The 24,506-nt window shown below is 55.3% G+C and overlaps 1 protein-coding gene across 3 annotated transcripts in view; it reads right to left on the bottom strand.

Annotated features, from left to right (window-relative positions):
- Positions 1-21,495, bottom strand: part of LOC137456755 (leucine-rich repeat and fibronectin type-III domain-containing protein 5) — a 57,584-nt gene extending 36,089 nt beyond the window's left edge. The window contains exon 1 of one of the 3 annotated variants that reach the window (XM_068168355.1): positions 21,348-21,495. The gene's annotated coding sequence lies outside the window, so the exon portion shown is untranslated. The remainder of the gene's footprint in view (positions 1-21,347) is intronic. The other 2 variants (XM_068168358.1, XM_068168357.1) reach the window with 2 other exon arrangements.
- Positions 21,496-24,506: the final 3,011 nt, after the last annotated feature.

Below are 24,506 nucleotides of genomic sequence, written 5' to 3'. Positions count from 1 at the left end.
ACCTTAGAGATCATCAAGTCAAACCTTTCACCCAATACCATCTAATCAACTAAACCATGGCACTAAGTGCCTCATCCAGTCTTTTTTTAAACACCTCCAGTGATGGTGACTCCACCACCTCCCTGGGAAGCACATTCCAATGGGCAATCACTCTTTCTGTGAAGAACTTCTTCCTAATATCCAGCCTAAACCTCCCCTGGTGCAGCTTGAGACTGTGTCCTCTTGTTCTGTCACTGGTGCAGCGAGGGGCTGCCCTGACCCCCCCTAGCTCTGTCACACAAGGGACCATCACAGCAGGACATCAGCAGCCTCTCAGCACAGACATCATCCAACTCGATCAGTCACAGCATGGCCGCGCTCCGATGCATCTTACACTGAATGGTAGGGGTTGGAAGTGACCTCTGGAGATCATCAAGTCCAACCCCCCAGCCAAGGCAGGCTCACATAAAGGTCACACAGGAACACATACACGAGGGTTTGCACTGTCTCCAGAGATGAAGACTCCACCAACTCTCTGGGCATTTACTTCTTGCATGAGCCTTCCCCACTTTCCATTTCAGAGACAAATGGGAATGGATCCCCTGTAGCTCCCAAGCAGTTCCACAAGCTGTATTCCTGGCTGCATCACCACAGGAACCCTTCTGCTCAGAATGCCTGGGCTCCACCATCAACCAGGGATTTTAATCTGGAGTTTGGGCGTGTTCTGAACTGATTTATTTTCCACCGAACAGATTTAGGTTTAATTCCCTCTTATCTTAATTAATATCAGGAAAACTACACAGCTCCCTTTTCACAAAGGAGAAGGAGCAGCACAATGCAGGAAAATGCTTGTAGAAACAAGAAACCTCAAACTTTCACCTCAGGTAAATTAGCATGACTTTACCGAGGCTAATTGAGTTACCCTTAAATTATGCACAGGAATCAAAGGAGGTTCTGGGCTCTCCCCAGAAGGCCCTCATTACAAATGCATCACTTCACTCCCAGGCTGCTAGGGATGCACCACTCTGTGATGCGGTTCTTGCCACATCCTCCTCACCCACCCCAGCAGGCCCCTCAGAAAGGAGCTAAACAAGAGGGAGGAAGAGGAGGAGGACATACCAGGGAGTCCATCACCCACTGACCATCACCCATTGGCCATGCAGGCTGCATGTGGCTCCAGGTGCCACCAGCACAGGGAGCAGCACCCAGCCTTGATGTCCATTCATCTAGTTCTTCCTAGCATGCTCCAGGGAGCCCTTAGACTGGCATTCCAGTACCTACAGGAAAGCTGGGGTGGGACTATTCACAAGGACTTCTAGTGATAGGATGAGGGGCAATGGTTTTGAGCGAGCTGGAAGAGGGGAGATTGAGACAGCAGATTAGGATGAAATTCTTTACACTGGAACAGGTTGCCCAGGGAGGTTGTGGATGCATCCTCCCTGAAGGTGTCAAGGCCAGGCTGGATGGGGCCTTGAGCAACTTTATCTAGTGGAAGGTGTCCCAGCCCATGGGTGGGGTTTGGAAATAGATGATCTTTAAAGTCCCTTCCAACCCAAATCATTCTATGATTCCAGACCTTGCTCCTGTACCTCAGAGACCAGTAGATTTACATCAGGGAGCAAGAGAAAGGGACAGATAAACCCAAATGGGACTGCTTGTCCCTGGTGCAGCACTGACAGCATCCTCCTGCTGGCAGATGAATACCCCACTACCAAGGGACTGGGAAGAGCCAGCTCCACCTAGAGGGACCTCCTGCAGGGTTTGGGATGAAAAATGATCCTTTCTGATCCTGTGTTGTTGCTGGCAATCAAGAGGGCTGATGGGACAGCCTTTGCTGGGATTGATTTTTCAGTTTTTCACCTGTTTGTGCTTGCAGCAGCAGCAGAATGTGGCCCAACTGCACATAGTGGGACAAGGATGACAACAGGAGATCTTGCCATGAGTTTTTTTTAACCTCTGTCCCACTCTGGACAGGCAGAGTTCAGCACAGCAGTGTCCTCAGCAGCAGAAATGGAAGAGCTCAGCCATCCCCAGCATCCACAGAGAGTGGTGGCCAGGTCCTGCAGCACCCACCATCCTGGGGCACCTCATCCCAGCCCCTGTCCTTGCTGTAAACCACTCACAGTATCACAGTATCAGCATCACAGTATCGGTATCACAGTATCACCAAGGTTGGAAAAGACCTCAAAGATCATCAAGTCCAACCTGTCACCACAGACCTCATGACTAGACCATGGCACCAAGTGCCACATCCAATCCCCTCTTGAACACCTCCAGGGAGGGTGACTCCACCACCTCCCTGGGCAGCACATTCCAATGGCTAACAACTCTCTCAGTGAAGAACTTTCTCCTCACCTCAAGCCTAAATTTCCCCTGGTGCAGCTTGAGACTGTGTCCTCTTGTTCTGGTGCTTGTTGCTAGAAAGAAGAGACCAACCCCTTCCTGGCTACAACCACCTTTCAGGTAGTTGTAGAGAGCAATGAGGTCACCCCTGAGCCTCCTCTTCACCAGGCTAAACAATCCCAGCTCCCTCAGTCTCTCCTTGTAGGGCTTGTCCTCAAGGCCTTTCCCCAGCCTCATTGCCTTTCTCTGGACACGTTCAAGCAGAGCATTCTGTATTCCAGAAAACAGCTTTCTTGGACAGAAAAGTTTAACTGGAAGCCCAGCTCCTCCACGGCAGGGACACAAACCTCTGCCACCATAAAGGTACCACAATCATTTGCCACCACTTCCACTTCTGCTGCTGGCTGCTGGTTCTTCTCTAAGTCTAATTACACCAAAGAAAGCAACAGAAAGGCAAGAGCAGCTTCCCCTTTCTGTGGCACCCAAAGCTCTGAATATGCAAATACTTCCTCATGAGCTTAATTTCTGCTGCAAAGGAGTGATGCTAATTGAATTTCTTTAATAGAAACCCTCTCACTGACAACAATGTTCTATTTTAAGGGATTCAAAACTTTAGGTTTTTTTCATTTCCAGCTTTGACATCAAACTTCTCCCTTTTGCATCTCTGTCTGGCCCTCTTGTGTAGCTCCATAATTAATAATGGGGAAAGAGCCACCCCACCTGCTCCCCTCCTGCACACCAGCCTTGCCTTGAGCCCCACCACTGTGTTGAAGTCTTCACCAGCTGGCCATTAATACTGGAACTGGCTGGAGACAGTGGCTGACACTGGCATGGCACCACAGAGGAGACTGGCTGTCACATCAGGATTGACCAGGAGCTGCCATTCCAAATGGGACAAACCAGAGGCTGGTGGCCAAGGCCCAGGTCCCTCACTGCTCCTCAGCTGTCCAGGGTCAAACACTGACCCACCACTGCATAGCCTCTGCCACCCCGTGGTACCAGGCTCCAGCTGGGCATCAGCCATGCTCAGCCAGGTGGGGACAAACCTCACCAGTCTGAAATGACCCAGTGTGCTCCTGAAACAGCCCCACTTGGCTTTGCTGAAGGACTGTCTGCCTCTTCCCACCACTGCCTTCACAGACTCATAGAAACATTTTAGTTGGAAAGCACATCTAAGATCATCAAGTCCAACCCTTAACCCAGTACTGCCAGGCCACCACTAAACCATGTCCCTCAGCAACACATCTACACAGCTTTTCATTTCCTACAGGGATGTGGACTCCACCACTGCCCTGGGCAGCCTGAGCCAGGCCCTGACAATCCTTTTGGGGAAGATGTTGTTCCTCATATCCAACCTAAACCTCCTCGAGGCAACTTGAGGCCACTTCCTCTTGTCCTATCACTTGCCTCTTGGGAGAAGAGACTGCCCCCTGCCTGGCTCAAACCTCCTTTCAGGGAGTTGCAGAGAGTGAGAAGGTCACTCTCTTCATCTTGCCTACTGCTTTCTCCTTTCAGTGTCCACGCCCTTCCCAATATGGGATGCTGGATCAGCACCTTCTCTCCAGCACTCCACCACTCCAGGGAACCACCCAGCACCCTTCTCACAGCGCCAGCAGCACCTGCCAGTTACAAACTTCTCCCAAGCCAAGATCCACCATAAGGATGGAGTTGCCCAGGCTGAGCAATGCTGGATCAGAAACACAATAGGGCATGAGCTGACCCTTGGGTTTGATTTTATCTAGTCTTGTCTTGATGACAAATGACAGAAGTAGAGGAAATGGTTACAAGCTGTGCCAGAGGTGGTTCAGGACGGATATTAGGAAATGCTTCTTCACTGAAAAGATTATAAAACATTAGAATGGTCTGTCCAGGGCAATAGTGGAGTCACCATCCCTCAGGGTGTTCAAGCAGCATGTGGACCTGGTGCTTAGGGACATGGTTTAATGCTGACCCTCCAGTACTGGGTCAAAGGTTGGACCGGATGAGCTTCCAGGTCTCTTCCAACAAGATGTATTCTGATTCTGTAGTCATTGAAAATCATAATGAAACATCCATGGAAACACATAAACATCCAGTAGCAACAGACCAGCATCTCCCAACCATCACCAAGAGCAGCCACAGTGGTCTCAGAACCGAACCCCACCAAAAGCAGCAGCAACAGCTCAGCCCGCTCATGGGGTGACATCTGGACACCACAGGTATGTGGTGGCATGTCCCTGCTCCAGCACAAGGACCTGCTCAGTTTTGACAGTGATGGATGGGCCAAGGACCAACACCAGACAGCAGCAACCCAGAACCACCCTCTTATGCTGACAGCTGTGACCTGGAGGCATCAGCAACAGGTCCATTGCTGCCCAAACTCCAGCAGTGCTACGCAGGAGCTGGGAGAGGAGCAGCCACAAGGAGGCTGTTAGAAGGAGCAGGCAGGAGAGCTGCCAGGAGCACTGCCCAGGACAATAAGAGCCCTGCTCAGGAGTGAGAACTTTAGAGCACAAAACTGCTCCCTTTGAGCTGAAGGAGAGGAAGGAAGTGAATGCCTGAAATCTACTCCAGCCACCTGCCCCAGGTTGATAACATGGATAAACCTGGTCTGAGATCCTTCACCCTTTGAGGGTGCCAGAGCGCTGGAGCAGACTGCTCTGATCGGTGGTGCTATCTCCTCTGGAGAGATTCCAAACTCACCTAGACAATGGGATCGTGGGCAAGGTGCTGTGGATGACCCCCACAGGGGTTGGACTGGATGATCTCCAGAGGTGCTTTCCAACCCCAACCACGCTGGGATTCTGTGAGAGCGCCAGGAAGGAGGAGTTTGTGCAAGCCAAGAGGAGCGGGAGCATCATGGAGCATCACCAGCACAGCTCATCCACATGAGGTAGCCCAGGCCTTGGCCATCCCCTGCCACCTCAGCTAGGATCCTGCTCACCAGCTGAAATCCTGCTCTGCCTCTGAGATCCTACTCACCCTCCAGGACCCCATGTACCCTCTCCTCGCCCAAAGCCTCAGATGGATTAACTTGCTGAACCTTGAGTGCCAGGCCAGCTGAACCACAAGTGCCAGGCCATGCTCCCCTCCTACAGCAGATGCAGGGCTGCTCTCTGGTTGCCTGGTGGGACTGCTCTCCCCAGGAACTGGCCCCAGTTTTGAGGTCCCCAAGGGTGACAGGTGCAGGAGGGGAGGCACACAGCTTTTGTCCCAGAGGGTGATGCACCCCATGAGGCAGCCCCTGGCACAGAAGCCTACTGGTGGGAGGCAGGGAGCTGGAGCCAGGCTCAGCTCACCAACCCATAGTGTATGGTCAGGCAGAAGCCCCCTGCCCCATGTGTGTGAGTCTCTGGCTCCACAGAATGGGCACAGGGAGCAAGGGGCTGAAGCACAGGGACTGGGCACATACAGGTAACTGCACACAAGCAGATGGGACCAGCGCAGCTCCAATAACCCAGAGAGAAGCTGTGCCAGGCAAGAGTGAGAACATCAGTGCTAAACCAACTCAGGGACATAAGGAGGCTGCTGCTCTCATTCCTGTCCTCATTTGCTGGGGAACTAACTTCCCTCCATTGTCCTCCCCCTCACTAGCTGGTAGCCAGTCTCCCACCTCCATCCCCCATCACTCACTCCTTCATACACCACCATCTTGGCTACTAACTGCTGCAACACAAGGGTCCCATACTGGTGCAAAGACTTCTTCATGGTAACAAGCCCATGTCCAATCACAGGCTCACCCAGCTGCATGCTGTGGAAGCAGCAGCAGGGCAGAGGAAAATGAAAACAAGGATGGCAAAAGGAAGGATGTGAGGAGAGCTAATCACTGGCAGCACATGGAACTTACACCAAGCACCACAGGAATGCTGCCAGGCTGATTGACCATGCAGAGCCCAAGCTTTCACTTCGGCCTTCCAAGGAAATGGGCTCAAATCTTGTAATTTTGGAAAGGATTTGAAGGAGCTGCTTGCGTTTCATGGAGAGAAGGAGCACCTGGGAGCTTTACAACGTTAGCTAGTGTGGCAGATGTCAGTCCCAGGAAGGCTGTCCCCTCCTGCACCCATCCTCCTCCCCGCAATCCCCATCTTCCCGGGAAAAGGCACCAAAAGGACATCTCCTCTGCCATACCGAAGTTGGGAAACCTGCATTTTAACCCCTCGTCTTTGAAGCCTGGTTGCCATGGTAACCACAGAACAGCCTCACAGCAACTGGGAGATCAGCAGTAATTTCCCCCAAAAAAGTACAGGCTTCTCTCCTGCCATGGGTTGCCCACAAGGAGAGGCAGGATCTCACCAGCTCACATCCCACAGCCTGATGGGGTGGAAATAAAGGCTGGCATCCTCTCTCTGCAGCCAGGGCAGCAGCCAGGAGGGCAGTGGGGCCCAGGGCAGCTCCCCCTCCAAAGCATCCCCAGCCACTCTAACCCACTCATAGAATGCTAGAATTGCTTGGGTTGGAAAAGCCCTTTAAGATCATCAAGTGCCTTAACCCAACACCACCATGGCCATTAAACCACGTCCCCAAGTGCCATGTCCACACATTTCTTGAATACATCCAGGGATGGTGACTCCACCACCTCCTTGGGCAGCCTGTTCCAATGCCTGACCACTCTTGCAGGACATAAACTCTTCCTAATGTCCTCCCCAGGCACAATTTTAGGCCATTTCCTCTCATTTCATCATTCCATCACTGCCCTCTTGCCCACCCCTGCCTTCCCCTTTTTTGGCATGGGGACACTTTCTTGCTGGAACCTCCTCTCCCTCCCATGCTGGGGTCACTGCACAGACAACTGCCAGGCTGCTGCAGTTTGGGTTCTCCCTCTGACCAGCAGGAACTGGCAGACAAGCAAACTCCCCACAAAGCACCACGCAGAATGGAGGTGCCACAAAACAAGAGCAAGCTATCCCAGGGCTTACAAGTTCTCAGAGACAATTCTCCCCTGGTCTGTCCCACACAACAAGTGGAATTTTGGCATGGGATTGCATGGAAAACCAGAGCATGCTTCTAGCCAGCATTCAGTGTTTTGAACAGAGAAACCTACTGGCCTTTCTGGAAAGCTCCAGTAGTCTGGAGACATCTTTCACACCCACGTAGCTCCAGCTACTGGAGTTGTGCAGCCCAAGCTTCACATTATGTCTCTTGCCTGGGGGCAAATCACCTCTCACCAAGATTTAAACATCTCCAGATCCACATAATCAGAATCATAGAACCTTTTGGGATCTTGAAGATCATGGAGTCCAACAATTCTCTAGCTTTACCAAGGCTGGTGATAAACTACATCTCTAAGCACCACGTCTCCCTGTCTTTAGCTTCAGTCTTAAGTTACTCCTGTACAATGTTACTCATGGAAAGGATTTCTTCCCTTTCCCACCTAGCTCATTGCCCTGGTGCCACAACCCACAAACACACACCTCTGAACTCCCCTTCCAGGAGCAGGACCACACAATCATGGAGAGACACATCCACAGCCCTCTGCCTTCCCTGGACTGCTGGGATGTAATCACACAGCCCAGACCTGAAGGGTTCCCCACATTTATGACCCCACCAGAGGGAACAGATGTTCTAGTCCCTGTTTATATCTCCATCCACACAGTGGCACTCAAGCAGTGCCTCCCAAGCCCACATTTGGTGCCACAGGCCAAACATGGTGCAGCACCAACAGCAGAGTCTGAGCCAGGAGTGGGATAGGGAGCCAGTCAGCCATAGTCAGTCGTATGGGGGTACAAAGGGTACATGCCATGCCCTCAGGCAGACCACACTTTGGAGACTGGTGGCACAGTACACTCTGAGCCATGATGAACATTAAATACCCACCTTGTCTTGGAATCACCTCACAAAGGAACAGGGTGGTAAAAGCCCTAATAAAACTTGCTGGTTTAACTGGTGCTGATCAGGAACTCAGGACAGGTACTCCAGCAAAGCTGCACAGCTGCAGGGGCTGCACATCTGTGCTCTGGAAGACCACGAGGGGTAGGCCCTGCTCTCCACTCGGCCACTCCATGTATGCACAGCCCATGCTGGAGCAGTTCCATCTGCAGCTCGTCTTCCCAGTGAAGGCACCAGGGCCACAGGCACTGGACAGGCTGGAACGTGTCCAGAGAAGGGCCACAAAGATGATCAGAGGGCTGGAGCACCTCTCCTATGAGGACAGACTGAAGGAGTTGGGGCTATTCAGTCTGCAGAAGAGAAGGCTCTGAGAAGACCTTATTGTGGCCTTCCAGTATTTGAAGGGGGCCACAAGAAGGCTGAGGAGGGACCTTTTAGGCTGTCAGGTAATGATAGGACTAGGGGGAATGGAACAAAACTAGAAATGGGTAGATTCAGATTGGATATTAGGAAGAAGTTCTTCCCCATGAAGGTGGTGAGACACTGGCACAGGTTGCCCAGGGAGGTGGTAGAAGCCTCATCCCTGGAGGTTTTTAAGACCAGGCTGGATGTGGCTCTGAGCAACCTGATCTAGTGTGAGGTGTCCCTGCCCATGGAACTAGAGGTTCCTTCCAAGCCTAACAATTCTATGATTCTATGATAACCTGGGGTTCCCCATCCCAGCAGCACCAGAGACTGCAGGAGGTTGAGGTGATGGGTGAGACATTGTCACAACTATCTTATTTTTAACCTATTTTTGAAAAGGGTAGAAAGGAAGACCTAGGAGACCACTAACCTGTCAGCCTCACCTCTGTGCCTGGGAAGATCATGGAAGAAATCCAGCTCTGGAGCCCTTAACACAGGAAAGACATGGACTCACTGGAGCAGGTCCAGAGGAGGCCACAAAGATGATCAGAGGGCTGAAACACCTCCCTATGGGGAGAAGCTGGAGAATCATAGAATAGGTTGGGTTGGAAGGGACCTCCAAAGGTTATCTAGTCCAACCCCCCTGCAGTGAGCAGGGACATCCTCTGCTAGATGAGAGCCTTGTCAAGCCTGACCTTGAATATCTCCAAGGATGGGGTCTCAAATACCTCCCTCAGCAACCTATTGCAGTTTTCCACCACCCTCATGGTAAAGAACTTGCTCCTAACACCCAATCTAAATCTACTCTTCTCTAATTTCAAAACCATTGCACCTTTTCCTATCACTACAGGCCTTTGGAAACAGTCCCTCTCCAGCCTTCTTGCAGGCCCCCTCCAGGTACTGGAAGGCCACTATTAGGTTTCCCCAGGGCCTTCTCTTCTCCAGGCTGAATAGCCCAAGCTCCCTCAGCCTGTCCTGTTCCAGCCCCCTGATCATTTTCATGGCCCTCCTCTGGACCCACTCCATCAGGTTCCTGTCCTTCTTGTGTGGAGGGCACTAGAGCTGGATACAGGACTCCAGGTGAGGTCTTACTAAAGCAAAGAGGCAGAATCACCTCCCTGGACCTGCTGGCCACATTTCTTTTGATGCAGCCCAGGACACCATTGGCTTTCTGGGCTGCAAGCACACACTACTGACTCATGTCCAGCTTCTCATCCACCAGAACTCCCAAGTCCTTTTCTGCAGGGCTGCTTTCTATCACTTTGCCCCTCAGCCTGAATCAATAATGAGGATCATTTTGACCCAGGTGCAGGACCCTGCATTTGGTCTTGCTGAACCTCATGAGGTTTACCTGGGCCCAGTGCTAGAGCTTGTCCAGCTCCATCTGGATGACATCCCATCCCTCTAGCATATCGACAGCCCTGCTCAGCTTGGTGTCCTCTGCAAACTTGCTGTTGGTGCACTCGATCTCACTGTCTGTACCACTGATAAAATATTAAGCAGTACTGGTCCCAGTATGGACCCCTGAAGGACTCCACTTGTCACTGATCTCCATCTGGCCTTCAAGCCACTGACCACTACCCTCTGGATACAACCATGGCTCTCTATCTCTGCTGCCCCCATGTCTGGGGCAGCCCCCAGGAGGGCAAGGAGCAAAGGGCCGGGGAAATGGGACAGGACCAGATCAAAGCCTTAACTGGGCTCACCTCCTGCTAGGAGCTGGAGCTGCCAGGGCAGATATTCGAGGAGGGTATCTGATAGGTCTCCCCAGCCCTGGCTCCCTTGGGCAGTGATATGCAATGCGTGGAGCAGACAGCACCAGCTGGGCACTCAGGCCTGGCTGGCGTCCATGTGGTGACATCAGCAGGTCAGGCTGTCACTAATTGAATTGTACCTGCGTGGCTTAATAAACAAAGAGCCCTCTCCACATTACAGCCATGTAATCCCTTAATTGGTTTGAGCACACGTCCCACAGGGAGTGTCACAAATCCATCAGGGTGCCCCAAGCATGGCAGTGCTGAGCTGCAGAGATAAGGGGTGGCACAACCTGAAACTTGGCTCTGCTCCTCACCACCCAGCACCCACCTGCTCTGCTCTGCTCCTTGCCACCCAGCACCAGCACTGCTGCCATGGGCCGCACAGGCACCACTAAGCAGGCAAGGCAGACCCTCTCCCCCAGCATGATGAACCTCCATCACAGGCCATCTGCCCACCCCAGTGTAACTCCACTGCTGCACTGCACACCATGGAGCTGTCCCAGAGCATGGACATGGGCGTCCTTCCAGGCCAAATGGAGTCAGTGGAAGCTGCATCCTCCTGGATCCACACTCAGTCCATCAGATCTCACCAATACAAATCTCACCTAACTCCCCAAACACACACAGTGAGGACAGCAGGCACTCACCACCCCACCATCTCACCCAAAAAATGCTCTCCTGCTGCACCACACAACTTGCTAATGCAAACCTAAACCAAGGCTATGTCCATGAAGTATAGCATGCTTTGAAAAGGCAGCAGAGCCCTGGCAGAGGGATGACCATGCTTAGCAGAACCCTGGTATTCTGCCCCATGACACACTGCGCACACAAACATCAGCTTAGGGCCACTCCTCTAGCGTAAAAACCCCACTTTCACATCTGGATCACAGAAACACAGAAGAGTGGTGGGGGTTGAGAGGGATCTTTCAGTGTCATCCAATCCAACACTCCTGCTAAAGCAGGATCACCCACAGCAGGTTGCCCAGGATCACAATGTCCAGGTGGATTTGGAATCTCTCCAGAGAACACTGGAGATCACTCAGCACTGCTTTCAACCTTCACACCGCTGGCCAAAGCAGAGGCTGAGGAAGGGACAGGGCAATGTGGCTCAGCTGGCACCCCCACATGCCAGCTGTTTGCCATGCTGCCCTTTACCATGCCATGCTGTGCCAGGTGCCATCCACTCCCTGGAGAACACATGTCCTGTTGCAGGAAGATGCCTGGGCTGGGTTTGTTGTGTCCAGCACTACAGGAGGAACTCACCCTGCCTTCAGGGTACCGCTGATTCTGATCTGTGTGATAACTGCAATACTGTTGCCCTTCATTCTCCTCTCCTGTCCTTCACCTCTGCTCACCCCTCAACAGAACTCAAAACACACCACTGGCCATGGGGGAACCCTTTGGGTACCCGATTCCACACATGGCCTTAATTTCAGCTGGTGATGAGGGGCTCCAACCTCTGCACGGCATTCCCAGCCTCGCATCTTGCTGGCCACAGTTCTGTCCCTCATTGTTATTTGAGCTCTCCGGATGCCATTTAAAACCAGGCATAGGGGATCAGGCAGGCTCCTTTAACACTGCTTAGGAGAAATTGAGCTTATTCAGCTCAGCTCTCTGTAGCCCCCAGCGAGGCTGCAGAAGACAATGCCAGCGCCGGTGAGCAGCACGGGCTGCGGTGCCTGGGCAGAGCTGCCGTGCATCACGCGGCCCGGCCGCACGCAAGCAAAGGGCATTTACCTAAGCAGCTTATCTCTCGCTCATCTCTGCGTGCTGCACGGTGCCACGCCAGAAAAGCTCAGTTTAAAACTATCCCCCTAATTTCCGCCCTCAGAAATGAATACAATCGTCGCTGGGAGCTGGCAGGCAGCTACAGCCACCCCTGCTGACCTCCCCTGGCTTTTCCAGCAGTATTTATCCTGTTCTCCTTCTCTGAGCAGGGAAGGACGTGGGAATCACCTCAGCCCTCAGAAGGTGCTTGTAGAATGTTTCTTAAATAAAACAAGTTGAGCAGCAGTGTCTGACCCAGGGCAGTAATGGGCAATAATGAACACAACAGAAATGTGAGCCTTGGGGGAAGCAACCTGCCGTATCCAGCACTGCATCAAAATGTTCACAGGTCAGGCTGGTGGAGCAGGAGCAGCTCTGAGGTGTGCTCTGCTCACTCACCTGCAGCCCAGCACCCAGGCTCTGCCTGGGGTGCCCGGGAGAGAACAGCACAGCACCACAACTCAACACCCAGGGAATCCCCAGCCCCGACGCATGCCTTGGACACATGGCTAGGTGTCACAGCAGATGAACACAGAGGCCACCTCTGCCCCAAGAACACTGACACCCTGCAGCTCCAGGGGCTTCTGGAGGGGAGAAGCAGAGGTGGGCAGCAGCCAGGTCTGCCTTCAGCAATCCTGGCTGTGTCCCCTCTGACACCCACACCCCTGGGCCCCTCTTGGCATGCCCAGGACAGGAGCAATGGGGCAAGCACTGGGCAGAGCCAGGAGGGTGCCCACCCATGATGAGCAGTCATAGAATCATGGAACTGGTTGGAAATTGGTTGGAATCATAGTTTTGTTTTTACAAACCTTTAAGATGGAGTCCAACCTTTAACCCAGCACAGCCAGGTCACCACCAAACTATGTCCCTCAGCACCACACCTCCAAGTCTTTGAAACCTCTCCAGAGATGGGGATTCCACCACTGCCCTGGGCAGCCTGAGTCAGACCTTGACAACCCTTTTGGGGAAGAAATTGCTCCTTATGTCCAGCCTAAACCTCCCCAGCGTAATCTAAGGCCCTTTCCTCTTGTCTAATAGCTTGTTATGAGGAAGAAGAGAACAACCCCCACCTGGCTCCAACCTCCTTTTGGGGAGTTGTAGAAAGCCAGAAGGTCTCCCCTCAGCCTCCTCTCCTCCAAGCTGAATAACCCCATTTCCCTCAGTGCCTCCTCACCAGACCTGTTCTCCAGACCCTTCACTAGGTTTGTTGCCCTTCTCTGGACGTGCTCCAGCCCCTTAATGTTCTGTCCATCAGGGCAGGCCAGCCACAATCACCACTCAGGGCATGTGCCAGTGCACTGCACCACCCTGCTCCTGCTCAGGCTGGGGACCATAGCAAGATGCCTCCAGACTCTACATTAATGACCAACAGTCACTGAACACCATCACACATCCCACAAAGAAACTTTCTCCTAAGCTGGCAGCCCTTGCGGAGATGTACTTCACCACAAACCTCCTGCCCCACAGAGGCACCAGGCACTGCCAATGTTTTATGTCTTTCTGTGGAATTTTGAAGAGCCAAGTGTTTTACAGCAAGCACAACTCTTCCACTGCTTCCAGGAGCACCTCCACAATGAGTGATGTCAGAGAAGGTCCCACACATCCTTGGCAGCACCACTCCTCCAGACAGCAGGGCAATAACACAGCTGAGAGGGCACTGAGCCCAGAACACCCCAAGGCTCTCCGAGAGTCCCTCCACTGCAGAGGCATCACTCCCTTACAGACTCAAGTTCACAGAAGCATGTTACAGGCCAGACTGGGAGGACCATACTGCCCATGAGCTGGGCCCTCACCAAGGACGCAGTGAGACAAGGAGCCATACTCTCAGCTCCTGCACCAGTTTGAAACACCTCCAGTGGAAGTGCTATACTACAGCCAGCACTGGAGGTACAGGAGCTACGCCCTACAGTGCTCAAGTTTTTATTAAACTATTGAACTATTAAAAAACAAACCCCAAAGGACTGCTTTATGCTGCCAGGAGAAGAACCATTGCTCTGCAGCTTTTAATTCCAAAGCCAGTGGAATTCAGGGCCCTGCCACTCCCCTGACCAGGCTGCCACTGGCCTGCAGACCCCCAGCAGCATGCCTGCAGAGCAGTCAGTCATCCCCAAAGCAGCCACAGCCCTGGCTGAGGCTCATCTGGCCTGTCAGGAGTTGCAGCTTGGAGCCTGGTCCTGCCCCAGCAGATCGGCACTGCTCCAGTCAGGCTCCGGTGGGGCGGAGATGCAGGGCTGTGGCGTTGGAGGAGCCCTGAGCAGACTGCCCCCAGCAAACAGCTACGTAAGGCACGGTGGCGCTAAACCACGGCAGAGGAGAGGCTGCCTGTGACACGGCAGTACCCAGCAGAGCCTTCGAATCACAGCTGAGAGGGTAACAAACCCCTCTCGCCTTGTTCAGACCCGCCCCCACGGAGCCCCACCAGCCAGGTTCTGCATGGAGCACTGAAGAGCGCTACGGTGCAAACACAAACACCAGGGCTCACCGCACTCCAGCAGGGCTGTCAGCTGTACATGCCTCTCCTTGCTGGGCACAGGCTTCACCAAGGGGTCTGCTCCTAACTCTGGCTAAAACCCTGGGGAACTACCCTGAGGAGCTGAACCCACATCTCACCCACCTGCATCAGGACATCCCTGTGTTCCCAGAATCATAGAATAGTAGGGGGTGGAAGGGAACTCTGGAGAACAAGTCCAACCCCACTGCTAAAGCAGGATCACCTAGGGCTGGTCACACAGGAATGCACCCATACAGGTTTTGAAAGTCTCCAGAGAAGGAGACTCCACAACCTTTCTGGGCAGCCTGTTCCAGGGCTCCAGCGCCAAAGAAACTTTGTCTCATATTGAGGTGCAGCTTCCTGTGTTCCAGCTTATACCCATTGTTCTTTGTCCACAAAAAAGAGACCAGCACCTTCATCTTGACACACACCCCTCAGATATTTATGGACATTAGTAAGATCCCCCTCTCAGCCTTCTCTTCTCAAGACTGAACAGTCCCAGTTTTCTGTCTGTCTTCACAGGAGAGATGCTCAAGTCCCCCAGTCATCCTCATAGCTCTCCATTGGACTGTCTCCAGTAGATCCCTGTCTCTTTTGGACAGCCCAAAACTGGACACAATATTCCCGCTATGGTCTCACCAGGGCAGAGCAGAGGGGGAGAAGAACCTCCCTCAACCTGCTGGACACACTTTCCTTGATGCACAGCATTGCACCACTTCTTACTGCTGTTAAAGAAATACCTTCTCAAATCCTGGGAGCAGCAACATTGTCACCAGCGTATTGAAAACAGATCTGGGGACTTTCTCTGGGTGTGACTTTTTCTACCCTGCTTTTTCTTCCTTGCATGTGTTTTTCCTTGCACGTCTGCTTTATAGTCAGTCCTTCTGCTGTGGGAGGCACATGGCTGCCCCAGCTCACTGCTGTGAGTTCCTGGGTCAAGCTCAGGCCTTTTGCTTCTCTCTCCCCCTTGGCCAAGCACAGAGACCAGGCAGAACAAAGGGACAGAAATAAATACCCAGGGGGGTATCAGGTATCTGGCAACATAGTAACACTGAGGCCATGTAAACTGAAGAGTCTCCTCTGTCTCCAATCCAAAAGAAGTCCAACGTGATCTTGACAGAGAAGCCTAAGCAAAATCTCCAATGGAACAGAAAAACCCCTATACCTCCTTAAAGAAAAGCTAGCTGATCACATGTTGCATGGAAATGCTTTGTCAAGCGACAGGTCCTAGTGAGAAACTTCATCTAAAGGAGCAACCTCAGAAGCACAGGGGTTTGGACAGGGGTTTCGCAGCCTCAAGCAGAATCAGTGCTGGCCACACGCTACACAAATAGAGAGGCATTCATGGAGATTCCCAAGATGGCACGCATAAGCCAGCTGACAAACTACCTTCTGCACTGCTCAGCCTGCCCAGGGCAAATATTCTTTGTAGAGCTATTTATTGCACAGGGACACGAGAGCAGCCGCCCAGCCTGCACCCCAGCCAGCTGCCCCAAGGCTGGACAGAGAGGCCAGCCAGGACGGGACACACGAGCAGGAGCCCTTGAGGCACTGCAGAGTCCCCCACACCACACCACACCAAACCAAATAATGGCACAATGCAGCTGTGAAAGCAGCTGCCACGTAAACCCATGCCAACAGTCCCTGGCAGGGCACAGCTCCTGGCACCACATCATGCCACTGTGCCATGTACCTCTGGTTCATGGAGCTCAGACCAAGGGGCCAAAAGTGTAACCTGGGTGCACTGCACCTGTCCTTGGGCTACCTCAGGCATACAGCCGCCCAGCTCTAGGAGCTCCTCTGAGAGACCTCTCCTCACCGCTCTTCCCCTGGGAATACCAACCCCTTTCCTTCCTCTGTAGCCTCAGTCCTCCAAGAACTCTCACAGAGCTGCCAGAAAAAACAAAACAATTGTCATTGCTATCTCAGGACAGGCTGCAGGCCAGCTTGCTACTCCTATCACCACCAGAGCCCAGTGAGGGACTCTGTTTGTTACCTGGGAACACCTCAGAGGTCTCCATACCTTCTCAGGAGCTCAAGCCTTCACTAGCCCCAGAGAAATGCAGGCACAGATACAGGCTTGCTCCTCTGCAGCAGGGGTATGTGGGAATGCTTATGATCACCTAGAATTCAGGCAGCATCTTTCACCCCGGGTCAGTAACGCCATGTCCAAAGCCATTACCATTCCAGCACACAGTGAGCTCCTGCTTAAACCAGCTCCCCCAGGAGCAGTTCCCCAGCAAGACCCACAGCTCTATGGGAATGGCCCACTGATTCATCCATGAAGAAGAATGCTCCCTCCTCTCTCATCCCCGCTTCCACCACAGGGTGAGTCTCACCTCAGAGGTCCTCCCGAATGGGCTGCATGGCAGGAGAACCCAAATCAAAGACACCTGCCAGCTCAAATCTGGGGGCACCAGAAAGTGTATCTGACTAACTAGAAGCAAATGTTTCTGTTGTGTTGCAACATACATGATTACTTGACATACACTTGTAGAAAGAATGGTTCACTCACAAGCAACAAAGCCTGACCCTGGTGTGGGTTTGGCTTTCCAGGCTTGGTCACGTCTCCATGCTTCTGTTCAACCACATTTCTCCCTGATGCCCATCTATGTATATGGACAACATGCTTTTACGTCCAAAGCATTTCAGGTAGCTGCCTCAAGAACAGGTTTTATTTAAAACACACAGAGACTTGGCTCTTAGCACAAAACTCACCAAATAGTGTCAGAAAGCACATTTTAATAGCAAGATGTTGAAAAGTAATTTTACTACTAGCTAGAAAAGTCTGACGACTGCAAAGGATATATTTAGCTGGGTATAAATAGACAACACTCAGCACTGTCTGGTCAGGGGAGTACAAATCTTCCCTAATGCATGGAGTATGCCTGGCCCAGAACGCTTCAGCAGCACTTAGAGGAGCCTCTGCCACTTGGCCAGGGTTCTGCAGCCCACTAATAGCAAAGCCATTAGAACGATCTTCTGGAGCTGCTGCTTGCTCAGAGAATATTCAAAAGCTGGGTCTGTAAAACCAGCCTGGTACCACATCTGAAAGCAGAGCAGTATTGATAAGCAATGGAAAGCCATTAGCTCTCCAATGCCTGAAACATCTCCACATGCCACAGGTGCAGACAAACCCTGCAGACACCTCAGGGTGCTCCATCTTCACACAGTACTTGCAGGAACCCTTGCTTGCCAAGCCTGGCCACTGCATCTCCTTGGCTCTGGGGCAGAAACCACACTGAGCCATTGCAGTGGCAGTGGCCCACAGGAGATCTGTTTGGGGAAGATCTGGTTCCTTCTTGCCATGCCACTCTGTCATGTTTCTTCTTAGGTTCCCTCGTTTTGGCCCCTACACCCATCCACTTGGTTCCTGGGCTAGGCATCTATCCCTTACCCATCTGTGATGGTCTTTGCCCCCAGTTTGTCAACACTCATGCCTTTGGTGGCAAACAGGAGTCTCTCCAGACAACAAGTTGTACAAGTTGTTCAAACCAAGCCCCTAGAAAGCTCCACCACTGAGCCCAGACCTTCTGCTTGGACCAAGGCAGCAGCCCTCAGCCCACCAGCTCTCACTGGGACAGGACAGTTTGGAGTCCACCTCTGCATGTGGTCTGGTGAACAGGTGAACCCATTTGGCTGTGAGCTCACAGTAGACACCTGAAGCATGAATGGTTTACTTCCACTGACTGCACTGCCATGATCAAACCAGTCAGTCATAGACTCATAGAATTGTTAGGGTTGAAAGGGACTTCAAGGATCATCTAGTTCCAACCCCCCTGCCATGGGCAGGGACACCCCACACCTGATCAGGTTGCTCAGAGCCACATCCAGCCTGGTCTTAAACACCTCCAGGGATGAGGTTTCTACCACCTACCTGGGCAATCTGTTCCAGTGTCTCACCACCCTCATGGGAAAGAACTTCTTCCTAATATCCAATCTGAATCTACCCATTTCTAGTTTTGTTCCATTCCCCCTAGTCCTATCATTACCTGATATCCTGAGAAGTCCCTCCCCAGCCTTCTTGTGGCCCCCTTCAGATACTGGAAGGCCACAATAAGGTCTCCTCAGAGCCTTCTCTTCTCCAGACTGAACAGCCCCAACTCTCTCAGTCTGTCCTCATAGGAGAGGAACTCCAGCCCTCTGATCATCCTTGTGACCTTTCTCTGGATGTGCTCCAGCATGTCCAGGTCCTTCCTGTAATAGGGGCTCCAGAACTGGATGCAGTACTCCAGGTAAGGTCTCACCAGAGCGGAGTAGAGGGGGAGAATCACCTCCCTCGACCTGCTGGCTGTGCTTCTCTTGATTGCAGCCCAGGATGTGATTGGCTTTCTGGGTTGCAAGTGCACACTGGTGGCTCATGTTGAGCTTCTCATCCACCAGTACCCCCAAGTCCTTTTCTTCAGGGCTGCTCTCAAGTCACTGCCCAGCCTATATCAATGCTTGGGATTGCCCTGACCCAGATGCAGGACCTTGCATTCGATCTTGTTGAACCTCATGAGGTTGTCATGGGCCCACCTTTCCACCCTGTTAAAGTCCCTCTGGATGGATCCCTTCCTTCCACCGTGTCTGCTGCACCACACAGTTTGGTGTTGCCAGAGAACTTGCTGAGGGTGGCTCAATGCCACTGTCCATGTCGCCAGCAAAGATGTTAAACAAGACTGGTCCCAGAACTGATCCCTGAGGGACTCCACTTGTCACTGGCCACCACTTGGCCATGGACATTGGACATTGCTCTTTCTGAAAGCAGAAAGGCAAGCTAATGCGCCAGGAGAAGATTCTTAGTGAGCCTTGCAACTCGAGGCCTAGCTGGCAAGCTCCAGAACGTATTTTGATACAGCCTTACGCATTTAAATGCATTTATTATGCATTTAAACAAATGCACAATCCCCTGAGTGCAGTGTATACTTAGAAATGGAGATGGGGAAGGTGTTAGGCACTGAGAACACTCAGCCTCTGCTATGGCTTTTGTGTAGCACCAAACACAACTGCTGGATCAGCAGTAAGGTCACTGGAGCCTGTTCTGGAGACCACCATCACAGCTCCACTGCTAGGACACACTGTGGTGGCACCATGAAGCACCTGGGGCTGGCACTTAGGTAAAGCCCATGCACAGCCCACCATATGACAGCATAACTGGTCCAGCACATCCTACCCACTTGGGTGGCTCTAGACTGTGCTCCTGGACACCTCCATAGATAGGATGGGTGCTGCCAGAGCCAGGCAAAGCCCTCCACACAGTCAGACACCCACAGCCCCAAATGGTGACCAAAACAGGTCCAGAGACCCAGTATAGATCCACCTCATCCCCACTAGTCTGCTGGCTTGGATGGGCTGACCTGAGCAGGCCTGGCCACACCAGTTCCCACCCGAGGATGCTCAGAAGGAAGGAGCCAACAACATGCTGCTGAAGGAACACATGAAGGGTGAGCATGCGTGAGAAGAGTCACTCTTGCCAGCATGATGACCAAGGCACAGGGGCTCCTGGCCTGTCCAGCTCTGTGACAGCTAGCTGGAGGCCACCAAGGGCTGGACTGCTGGTCTCCAGTTTCCCACCCGTGTCTGGGCAGTTGGCGAGGTCACATTCATAGCCACAGCTGAGACCTATACAACGCTCTGCTCTGGACGCACAGCATGGTGAAGAGCAGCCCCTGTCCCAGAGACACGACTTGGGAAGAAGGAAGAGGTGCAGGGTGGCACCACGGCTGACAGTGCCACAGCTGGCAGCAAGGGCGGGCACTGCTCACGCTGGCTCCCACGGCAGACCCTGTGCCTCGCAGGCAGCAGCGCCGAGGAGCTGTCCGTGGTGCCTGCAGCCCAGACGAGCCCGGGCACCCCGAGCCGGGCCGTACCCACTCCGCGGCCGGGAGTCAGGCCGTCGGCGTGCTCCCGACATCAACATGGCTGCGAGGCTTTCCAGCTCCGCCACAGGCATTGCCATCGCCCCTAAACGGGAACCTTCCCGCAGGAAAAGGCGGCTCATCTTGTCCTACATTTGGCTTCCTGCTGAGTGCTCGCTACCGGCAGGAGGAAGGAAGGGAGAGCCGCGCACCCCATCGCGGGATGCCGGGGACGCAGCAGCTCCCCAAGACAGAAGAGCGGGGAGAGGCGTGTGTCCGGCCAGGGGTCCGGTCGGGGCGGCCGCTAGGGGGGCCGGAGCTGCAGGACGCGGAGCCGCGAACCGCCCGGTCCCCCTGGATCAGCTCCGCACCCCACACCGCCGGGGAGCCGACCGCGGCCCCGGCCCCGCGGGAGCTCCAAGGCTGACTCTGCGCAAAGCCCCGGACCCGGGATGGCATCGTCCCGGCACAGGCAGCGCCGGCCGCTCTTCGCCCCGCGGGCGGCACCGCGGGCAGAGATTGCACAGACGCGGACGGCCCCGCCGCGCTCCCGCCCCGGACCCGGCCCGGCCGTGCCGGCGCTTCCCGGTCGGCGGCAGTACAGCGGCTGAGGAGGGCTACGGGGGGGCGGCGGCCGCGGTGGCACACGCGGCCCTGCAGCACCCCCGGTACGGGCGGCCGCCGGCGCCGTCCCGCGGGCAGCAGCGGCAGCGCGGGCCGGCCCGTCCGCGGGGCACCCGCCCCGCCGCGCAGCCTCCGCGCCGTTCCGCGCACCCGGCGGCCGCCGCCCTCCCGGGAGGGGCGTCCCGGTACCGCCGCCACCCCCGTGCCGGTGCTGCGGCTCGCGCTGCCCGGGACCCCCGCCGCCCCCCCGCCTGCCCCCCCCCTCCCCCGCGCCCCGCGGGCTGCAATGCAGATGGGGCCGGGCGCGGCACGCACCCCCCCTCCCCCCGCCATTACCTGGCGCCTCCCGGGGAAGGACGGCGTCCGGAGCGCTTCCCCTGCAGGTGCGGCCGAGCTGCGGCGGGCTGCGGGCCGTGGCGGCGGGCAGGCTGGCCGCCTCTCCGCCCTGTGCCGGCGCTCACCAGCCGCATCCTAGAGCGGCTCGGCGGCGGCCCGCGGCCGGGGCGGGCAGGGCAGCCCGCTCGGACGGCCCCATGCGGCTGAGCGGCGGCGCGGCGGGCGGCGGGCAGCGCACATGCACACACGCACGGGCGGCGGCGGGCGGGAGGCGGGGGCGCGGCGCGGGGCACGCAGCGGCGCAGCCCCGGGAGCCCGCTCGCATCGCCCCGCCGCGGGCAGCCGGCCCCGCGCCCGCCGGCCGCTGACCTTGCCGTGTACCTGCGCCGGGCAATCCTCGCTGCGAGTGCTGCCGGGTCCGCGCCGCCAAGGCGGAATCCTGCGCGCCGGGCGGACCGGCGGAGGGGCGGACGGACGAACGGACGGACGGACACGGGGGTGCTAGGGACAGGGGGGCGGCTACAGCGGAGCAGGCAGCGGTGGGGCCATACGGCTCCGCGACCGGCGCTCAGGCGGGGGAGCGGCCGCGGCGGCGGTGGGGGCTGCGGCGGGGCAGGGCGGGATGCTCGGTGCCCGCGGCTCGCCCCGCCGCGGCGGCTGCTGCGCCCATTCTCCGCGCCGCCGGCTGCCGCCCGGCCCCAGCCCCGGCCCCGGGCAGCCGCACCGCTCGCTGCAGCATGGAGGCAGCCGCCGCCTCCCCCGCGCCGGGGCGGGCCGGAGCAGCCCGGCGCCTCCCCGCCCCGCCGCACGCACGGCTGAGCCGCAGCCGCCCGGCCGCCGCGCAGACGTGCCGCCGGGCCGCCCCCCGCCGCGCCGGGTACCGGGCTGCGCTCCGCCGGGCGGGCAACGGCACCGGGGAGCAGGCGTCGGGCTGCGCTCCTCCGGGCGGGGATCGGGAAGCGGGCATGGGAACCGACATGGGCACCAGCAAGGACAGGGGCATCAGCATGGACACACCTGCGCCTGCCCCGCCACGCCCGGGCTGGGCTGAGGTGACGGGGACCGAGCTGTCCTCGGGGCTCACCAAGCGTCCCTCCGCCAGGAGCTCCGCGGGGATCAGCGCCGGGGCGGGCGGGACGCGGCCCCGGACGGGGGACGGTGCGGTGCGCTCGGGTTTGACCTGGTTCTTTATCCCGCAAGCGCAGAACCAAGCCGCCGGCGGCAGGAGCGGACACGGGGCAGCGAGAGGGGGCTCGTCCCTGCCCTGTATGGCAGTGGATCGGCTGCCGTGCACCTCCGGGAGGCGGGCAGCTGCCTGCTCCTTGCTTTACACTTTGACCGTTCCCTGCCTGCACCCTGCCCGGCCTTGGGACACCTGGCCCCAGACACCCGCCTTGCAGAAGAGGAAGATCCCGGCAGAAAAGAAAGGCTGGGTCAGCTCTGGGGTCAGTCTTTGGGAGATGTGGAGATGTCCAGGTCGCTGTCTGTCCCCAGGGATCCCGGAGAAGGAGACAGACCCTTCCATGCTGCCTGGCGCCTTTCTCTGATGCTCCTTTGTGGGAAGGTGCTGGTGATACGGAAGGATCAGCAGCAGAGGAATGGTGCTCGCAAAGCCTTGAAGAGGAGCAGAAGGACCTTGGCCTTAAGGGAGGTGTGGGCACCCACCTTGGCAATGGGCCCCATCTCCTTGGACAGCCTCCCTCTGGGTTGCCCAGGGCTGCCCATCTGCCAGCCCAAGCACTCAGGATGATCTCTGCTGCTGCTGGAGAAGCACATCGGGCACAGAGAAGAGTTCATCGACTGCTCAAAGGGATGCTGCTGGGATACACTGGTGCTTTGCTGGGAGACATGTGTGGGGAGCCCTATCCCAGGAAAAGGATGCAGTGACAGTCCTTGCCTCTCTGCTGACCCTGTGCAGAAGACGTGTGTGCCCCAGGATGCAAAGTCTGGTCTCAGTATGGGTGAGAAAAAGGAACACTGTAGTGCTCCCAGGAGACCTCTCCTTGCGAACTCCAAGGTGGGAAGGAAGTTTGGGTTTGTGTTCTCCGCAGCAGCCTGTGACCCTGGTCTAAGGACAAAGGGGCCTTCCAGAGCAGCAGCCACCCTCTGCCCTTCTGACCACCTCTGGCACAGCCCAGGGCCTGGCCACCAGACTGGGGCTTCTAGGTTAGTGCTCATCTGCAGTCACAGCTACTGTGTCAAAGAGCTGATTACATTACATTACAGGGGTAGAGAGGCTGGAGTGGTGGTGAGGGTGGGGAACAAGCCTGAATGTCCTGCTGTCCTGAGGGAGCACTCATGTCATTAAGCTTATTGTGCCAAGGTTGGCTCTGAGGTTCCTCTCCCTCACACACAGCTGTAGCTTAGCTGTCCTCAGGAGCTGGAGATGATCTTGTGCTCGGCCGTGATTCAGCTCCCACAGTGTACTTTCCTCTGGAGAGAGCAAAAGATGCTCTGTGCCACAGTGTCTGTTATCTTAGCTGATGTTTCCCAGACCAGACAGCCTTCCTAGGCTCCATGTGCCAGCATGTGCTGCCCTGTCCTTTGCTACCCAGGGAGCAGGATGAATGGTGGGATGGTGGCACCAGCTGTGTGGCTGGCAGGGGTAACAAGCAAGAGTCTGGTATGGCTTCCCTGGGGAAAGGGAGATGGCAAAGCCCACAGGAAACTCAGTGGACAGTCTTTTACATACCTGAGGATGCCTTAGTTTGCTACCAACCAGCACAAATACCCCATGAGGACTGGCTCAGGACCACTCTGAACTGCTTGCAGCACATCCCAGAAACAATGTGTCTTTGCAGACAGCTACAATAATAATATCCTGCACTTCCTGAGCGGGGACTGCAGCAGCTTTTTGCCACCTTGGATGTGGCGTTGGCATTGAAATGGTGCCACTGCCTTGTTAACATACCATGGGAAACCTGCTGCTCCCTGGAGCATGAGGGCATGTGGGGAGCTGTGGATGTACTGGAGAAGTTCTCTCCCTGATGGGTGAGAGGGACAGACAGTTCCATCAGGTCATGGATGTAAGCAATGATGACTCTGATTTAGAGTACTCACAGCCATGTCTCTTCCACTCCCTCTTAATTGGGCTGCCTTCTGGGCACTGTCCCAGGGCAGCAGGAGTTGATGCTGGGGTCTTGGTTTGGAAGCAGTGCA

This window comes from Melanerpes formicivorus, unplaced genomic scaffold (genome assembly GCF_026170545.1).
Source record: "Melanerpes formicivorus ecotype bairdi unplaced genomic scaffold, bMelFor1.0.p_v2 SCAF_136, whole genome shotgun sequence".
Lineage (NCBI taxonomy): Eukaryota > Metazoa > Chordata > Aves > Piciformes > Picidae > Melanerpes > Melanerpes formicivorus.
Note: the sequence above shows the minus strand (reverse complement) of the source record. Positions and strands in the feature narration are given on the sequence as shown.